Source organism: Juglans microcarpa x Juglans regia, chromosome 3D, assembly GCF_004785595.1.
Source record: "Juglans microcarpa x Juglans regia isolate MS1-56 chromosome 3D, Jm3101_v1.0, whole genome shotgun sequence".
Taxonomy (NCBI): domain Eukaryota; kingdom Viridiplantae; phylum Streptophyta; class Magnoliopsida; order Fagales; family Juglandaceae; genus Juglans; species Juglans microcarpa x Juglans regia.
The window spans coordinates 9261557-9269534 of NC_054598.1; the positions used below are offsets into that span (position 1 = coordinate 9261557).

The following is a 7978-nucleotide window of genomic DNA, read 5'->3' on the forward strand; positions in this document are numbered from 1 at the left end:
TATAATCCTTACCTTTTGGGATCATGTATAGTCTCTTCTGAACTTCTAAGCATAAGAACGTCTGTGAAGCATTTCAACATCTACAAAGAAATACAATGAACTGATAAAAAAAATTAAAATATATATATATATATATATATGGCTCTAAAATATATATCCTTAAGTCACACATTAGAAATCATATTCTTAAGGCTCTAAAATGTATTATATCATCCCCCACACATTAGAAATTTTACTTAAATGAGTCCGAAATAACTTCATTTCTTATTCAATAAAAACTTTAATATACATATCAATTATTTTCTCCCTTTTCTCTCCCTCACCGATAAGCATCTCATGTTTTAAGTACAAAAGATCAAAATTATAAGCACAATCCTACAAGTTCATTTTGATGTTTATTGTTTTCATTTACTGCTCATCATAGAATCTAGTTCCTGAATCGCTAACATTTTAATTTATTTCCCAAAAAAAAAAAAAAACTATAAATCCAATAAAAAGAATCATACAAGCTAGCAGCAACATACTACTCACAAAACCATGGATTTGTTTAGCTTCATTTGAAATAAAGCTAAACAAAAATGCAACTTGGGAAGAAATGAGTCAATAGAATAACTGGAAAAGCAAAATAAACACCGTATCGCAATTTGATCTAACTGAGTGAAAGGGATGCACTACTGCAGCAAGTTAAAAGACCACTTTCAAAACCCCTTTCAAGAATGCAACCTGAAAGAAATGAGTCAATATGATAGCTGGAAAAGCCAAAATAAACACCATATAGCAATTTGATCTAACTAGGTGAAAGGAATTATTCTTAAAAGTTTAGATGCACATATAATTAAATATAAACTATTACTTTTTTCCATTTTATTCCGAACCTTCTTAACCAAATTCTCTTTAGCTCATCTGTAGATAAGGGTGCATCTATAAAGAAACACCATGCCTACTGACAAGCAAATTATTGATTCAACTTTCAATAGATTTTTGGGTCGAGTGGACTAGGCCAAACAAGAAAAGCCTAAAAATTCACAAAAACCTTATTCTTAGCGGTCCAACATAATATCCCACACACTAAAAGTTAGTTGTCAGGTTTTGTCAAGATAATTCCTGATGCCACTAAAAATATGGTGCCAAAATCCAGCTTCATATAGCCAGTCCAAATCCCAGCATGCACATGTTGGATCTCATGTACTACGGTTCCCAGAAGTGCCAAATAAACAGGTTATACGGCAAAAAGATAACTGATTTGTGCTTTTTTATTATTTATTATTATTATTTTTCTCTGTTTCTCTCCTTCACAGACAGCATCAAATGCTTAGCAGTAAATATCTAAACTATAAGCACAATCCCTAAATTTTGAATTCAATGCTTTATTTTCACTGTCATTCATCCTACCAAGTCTCACCAAATTTTATCAAGCTGTGTCACTTGAAAATACAGTGCCAAACCCCACTATCTTATAGCCAATCCATGTCCCAACATGCACCATATAAAAATTTATGCTGTGGGTACATGTTGGAGTTCCCACAAGTGCCACATAACAATTTATGCTGCAATAATGAAACAGTTTTTTGACGAAACTAAGCAAGACCGTTGCAATAAACAAATCGGACATTTAGATTAGTGCAGCAATCAGGATTTGAGTATATGCTATAAAATTATAAAATTAAACAAACTTATTCAAATTTTCTCTCTTTGATTTTCCTTTCAATTAAGGCAACCAAGCAAGGAACAACTTTGCTTTTCTTCAATGAAATTTTCTCGGTAGCCAAACACTATATTTGGGATTTTCCAGTCAATTAAAAAATGAGAGATAGAGAAAGGAAGATAATTACACCTTTCCAGCCATGGGTTTGATATTGAATTCGTCATCACGGTTTCTGAAACCAAATAAAACAATGAGAAAAAAAAACAACCATAATAAAACAAAACCCCTGAATAATAGTTGATACTGATGATATCAAATTCATAAATAATCCATAAAATGAAAAATAGAAAGTACTTTGATCGAATGCCTTTGATCACCATCTATGTGTTTTAGTAACTGCTTTCCTCAAATTCTTTTCAACCTGGAAGGAACACACATAAAAGATAGTTAAAATATTTAGATTATAGAAAACTAAAGAAAATGTCGGGAAATAATTGATTCAGGGACCTTACGAAAGTTTCCCACTAAGTGATGAAAAGAGAGAAGGAAACTCCAATATCTATCTCTCTCAATTCTCTCTTTCTCGCTCGCTCGCTCTATTCTCTCCTCTAAATGGCTATCTATAAATAAATTGGTGGGATTTTTGTTTTTTTACCGTTGTGGCAGCGGACAGTATTTTTCATATTTATTTTTTAAAATTCAAAGGGGATGGCATCCTTCAACGAGCAACGGGTTTTTTTTTTTGGTTCATTTAAAATTCAACTCGGATAATCCAAGACCTGAATCTCTCTTCTAATGGGTATTTCATACGTTTTTTTTTAGTGGGTATTACATACCTAATGTGAGAATTTGTATTGCAAATTTTAAATTTACAATGTGGGACTTAAATTCAGACTCGAACATATCGTTACTCATTAAAATTTTAAATCTCAAACTATATTTTTAGAAAGAAAATTTAAATTCTCCCAACAAATATGTAATAACAATAGAGAATATTCAAAAGAATAATTCTATTTGAAAGCTTTTACACCACACATCATCTACGTAGTATAATTTAATTTAAAAAATAAATTTTAAAATTTGAATGTTACAAATTAAATTATTCCATGTAGATGGTTTGTGATGTAAAGATCTAATTTATTGTTTTTTTTTTTTTTTTGTTGGGGGAGGAGAGTTTTAAACTTTAGACCTCTATTTTAAAGACTGTAAATTATGTCAATCAAGCTGCAAGACTTTGACAATTTATTGTTTGTAAACACACTAAAAGTTTGATGTAAAAGTCATGCAAAATGAATATTGTTCAGTGAAAAATGCTTAGGGTACCGAGGTATCTGACCATTAGTATTTTTTTAAATATTAAAAAAATGAAAAAGAAAAAAAAAATTCTATCAATCATATGCATCAGCACCGTTTAAAAAAAATTAGGATGTGTACTTCTCATATAATTATTTTAAAAAAATTGGAATCCATTTAAAAAAAATGATTTTCTTAAATGAGTCTTACTTTAAAAAAAAAAAAAAAAAAAAGACTGCACGGAACTTATAGCACCGTTTAATACAAATGCAAACTCTAAAGCCAGTAAATCATGCATCACTATTTAATATTCATTATATGCGATAGCCTATTGGATTATAGTAGCCGATAATTAGCATAATTTGACATATATAATACGTTTGTTACGTATCGAATAGAATATATCACAAGACAAGTGCATTCACATATCTTCACTTCGATTTTACTATCATTTTCTGTTTTAGGGTATTTAAATTAGTATATTTCCATCACAAAAATGATAAAAATATTATTATTATTATTATATAAAGATAGAAAAGCTCTTCTTTGACCCATCTTTTTTCGTTTTCAGATTTAATTCATCCCTTTTATATATATTATATATATGAACACGTGTTATTTAAGATGATATCTTAAATAGGATTTTCTGGGCCTTTTGTGTTTATCTCTTGAAGTTGTTTTAGTGCTAAACCCCCCTCCCCCGCCGCTACAGGTAATGCAGAACACAAAGGTATAGGGGTGTAACTAGTCTACTTCGGTTTGATTTTATACATTTTTTAGAACTGAACCGGTATACACCGATTTTGAAAATTTAAGAATAGATACCAGACCGATTCACTACTGAAATCGAAACTTTTAATTTTTTCAGTTTCGATCCAGTCTGGTCTAGTTTTTCTAGTTTTATGAATTACCTATGTTAGTAATAATATGATGTTTATATATACTAAACTATTAATCTATTTATATTATAATATAAATTCAGGGTGCTACTCATCCCTAAAGGGGCGGTGCCACGCCTTCCCCGCCATCTGCCCTCGCATGGGCGTGGGTGTGGATTTTTTTCCCCGTAATCCGACTTCGTCCATGCGGGGGCGGGGTACCTTGTCCCCTTGCACGGGGTACGAGGGTAGATCTCCATTCGTCTGCCCCCCGCCCCCTCCTCCCCGACTCTCCCAATCAATTACAACAAACTCAAACACCGGAACAAGTTATAAACTCAGATCAATAGAGATTTATCTATCTCAGTGTCTCTTACAACAACGAACAAACTCATATCAAGAGAGGTTCATCTACCTCGACGTCTATTACTTTCATGGCAAATGAAATTGATTCCTCTCGATGGCGTCTGTTACAACAAACTCAATCGAGTCCTCTCTGCCGGCGTCTATTACTTTCATGGAAAACGAGATCAAGAAAGTTCAGCATGAGAGAGATTGAAAGAGTTTGGGAGGAGAGAGATCGAGAGAGTTTGGGAAACTGAGTTTTTGGGGGGGGGGGGGTTGGTTGGCCTTATACATGCGGGAGCCCCCCTCCGTCCCCTACCTCCGCAAGGCCCCTTTCATACGGGAGGGGGGCCCCGCCCCCCATCTATTAGGAGCGGATCCCCCTGCCCCACCCAAACGGGGGCAAGGTGAAAAGGGAGGTGTAACGGGTGGTGGGCAACCGCTGCCCACCCCTAATATAAATACATTATATATATCAAAAGTAAGTTTATATTAATAATTTAATATTAATGTTTAAATTAGATTAAAATTTTATGTTATATTAATTTTATATTATAAGATTAAAATTTATATGTTATATCAAATATTATATTAAAAACTATAAGATTAATCTTTTGTTATATGATATGTTATATTAATTTTATGTTTTAAGAATAATAGATTTGAATAATAGGATTATAATTTCATGTTAAATAAGCAATTTAGCATATAATATATAATATAATACAAAAAATTATAGATAATATAAAAAAATTATAAATATATATCGGTCAGGTTCGGTTTAAACCGGTTTTCAAAATATAAAGTCAGTACCGCACCAGGTTAGAACCAATTTCGATTTTTAAGAACCTGTACCGTACTGGACTGCTTATAAATCGGATCAGGTTTGGTTCGGTCCGGTTCAACCGGTTTCCAAGTTTTTTTTTACACCCCTACCAAGTATGGTTTCAAAGTTACAATGAAAAAATAATGAAAACAAAACTTAAGGAACTGCAACAATAATGTACAATTGAGTTCATGCATTTCTCTTTCTTTATAGGCACTGTATATTAAACTCCAATAGGTATGGTTGAAGGGAGGGTGTTCAAAGAAGTTGCAAAACCCCTTCTTTTTTTTTTTTTTTTTCAAACGAGCTGCAAAGAGAAGAATCACAAAATTCAGAATCAGTCTCGTTCCAGGAAATGCTTGGAGATGCCACTTCATGTTCTTCGTTCTTCAAGTACTCATCTTCGAGTTGATCTCCCTAAACGTTCAAGAATGGATGTTCCATAGATGGTCTTTTGAAAATATGTAACCTATGCTAAGAGTTACAAAATATTCAATGTACACGTGCATACATAAAATGAATAAATCTCTAGGCATTTTTTTTTTAAAGTAAGACTCATTTAAGAAAATCATTTTTTTTAAATGGATTCCAATTTTTTTAAAATAATTATATGAGAATTACACATCCTAAATTTATATTTACCATTACTCAAATAAAAAAGAGAGCAATGCCATAGACAGAGATGTACTTTGTAATGCATAAGCTCTGCAAATTGATATATCACAAATAAAAATACAAGTCAAACTTATATTTATTAATTTAGTGAAATGACACTAATAATAACATGAACCAAAATTACCAAATAAGGGAGGTAATTACCAAAAAGTTTAATTATTTATTATATTTTATATAAAAATTTGAAAAAGTAATAATAATAAGATAGAATGAGTTGAGATGAATTTTCAATCTAAATGGAAGCTTAATCATCCAAATTGAATAAACCCATTAGAAGAGAGATTCGGGTCTCGGATCATCCAAATTGAATTTTAAATGAACCGAAAAAAAAAAAAGAGCCGTTGCTCGTTGAAGGATGCCATCCCCTTTGAATTTAAATACTGTTCGCTGCCTCAACGGTATAAAAACAAAATTCCCATCAATTTATATACAGATATCCATTCAGAGGTGAGATTTGAGCGAGCGAGCGAGAGAAAATTGAGTTGAGATAGATATAGGCGTTTCCTTCTCTCTTTAGTGGAAAACTTTCGTAAGGTTGAATCAATTATTTCCCGACATTTTCTTTAGTTTTCTATAATCTAAACATTGTGGGAAAACTTAAGGGAGGGTTCTCAGAGCGGCGAAACCTACCAGCACTCCCAAAGTCCTCAAGCAGCGGCGATCCAAAAAAAGATGGGTGAAGAGGAAGTCAAGGGAGGACCGGTAGTTCCGGAGTCGGTATTGAGAAGCAGAAAAGGAATGAGGAATGGGCTCTGGCAAAGAAGCAGGAGCTCGAAGCTGCGAAGAAAAAAAGAGTTGAAAGCCGTAAGCTGATTTATTGCAGAGCTAAACTCTATGCAAAGGAGTATGATGAGCAGCAAAAAGAGCTTATTCGATTGAAGCGTGAGGCAAAACTTAAGGGAGGGTTTTATGTAGACCCACAAGCTAAGCTCTTGTTCATTATCAGGATCCGTGGTATCAATGCGATGCACCCAAAGACCAGGAAGATTTTGCAGCTTCTGCATTCGAGACGGATATTCAATGGTGTCTTTCTGAAAGTAAATAAGGCAACGATGAATATGCTGCACAGAGTTGAGCCTTATGTGACCTACGGGTATCCAAATTTGAAGAGTGTCAAAGAATTGGTTTACAAAAGGGGATATGGAAAACTCAAAAAGCAGAGAATTGCTTTGACTGATAATTCCATCGTTGAACAGGCTTTGGGTAAGAAAGGAATCATTTGCACGGAAGATCTTATCCATGAGATTATGACGGTTGGACCCCACTTCAAGGAGGCAAACAATTTCTTATGGCACCCCAGGGTGGTTTGAAGAAGAAGAGAAATCACTGTGTTGAAGGAGGTGATGCCGGAAACCGTGAAGATTACATCAATGAGCTCATCCAGAGGATGAATTAGGTCCATGCAGCAGGATATTATCCTCTCAAAATTTTGAGGTTCTACCTACTTAAAAACAAATTGAGTTTCTTGCTTTTGTTCAACGAATTTATCAGACTTAAGTTCCCTCTCTTTAGCCAACCAGACAGGATTGTGTCCTCAAAGGCACATTACAGTTTGTTAGTTTTGACATGCATGGGTTTCGGGTTTATTTCTATCGATAATTTACATTGGTTTCTCTAAATATATTTGGTTTGCATATTTTTACCAAAAAAAAAAAAAAAAAAAAAACATTGTAACTATCTTTTATGTGTGTTCCTTCCAGGTTGAAAATAATTTGAGGAAAGCAGTCACTAAAATACATAGATGGCGATCAAAGGCATTCGATCAAGGTACTTTCTTGATTACTAAAATACATAGATTATGACGGTTGGACCCCACTTCAAGAAGAAGAGAAATCACTATGTTGAAGGAGGTGATGCCGGAAACCGTGAAGATTACATCAATGCGCTCATCCAGAGGATGAATTAGGTCCATGCAGCAGGATATTATCCTCTCAAAATTTTGAGGTTCTACCTACTTAAAAAAAAATTGAGTTTCTTGCTTTTGTTCAACGAATTTATCAGACTTAAGTTCCCTCTCTTTAGCCAACCAGACAGGATTGTGTCCTCAAAGGCACATTACAGTTTGTTAGTTTTGACATGCATGGGTTTCGGGTTTATTTCTATCGATAATTTACATTGGTTTCTCTAAATATATTTGGTTTGCATATTTTTACCCAAAAAAAAAAAAAAAAAAAAAACATTGTAACTATCTTTTATGTGTGTTCCTTCCAGTTGAAAATAATTTGAGGAAAGCAGTCACTAAAATACATAGATGGCGATCAAAGGCATTCTCGATCAAGGTACTTTCTTTTTTCATTTAATGGATTATTTATGAAT

The 7978-nt window shown here is 33.4% G+C and overlaps 1 pseudogene; it reads left to right on the top strand.

Moving 5' to 3' along the window:
* Positions 1–6248: 6248 nt before the first annotated feature.
* LOC121256585 lies at positions 6249–7254 on the top strand (annotated as a pseudogene).
* The last annotated feature ends 724 nt before the right edge of the window (positions 7255–7978 follow it).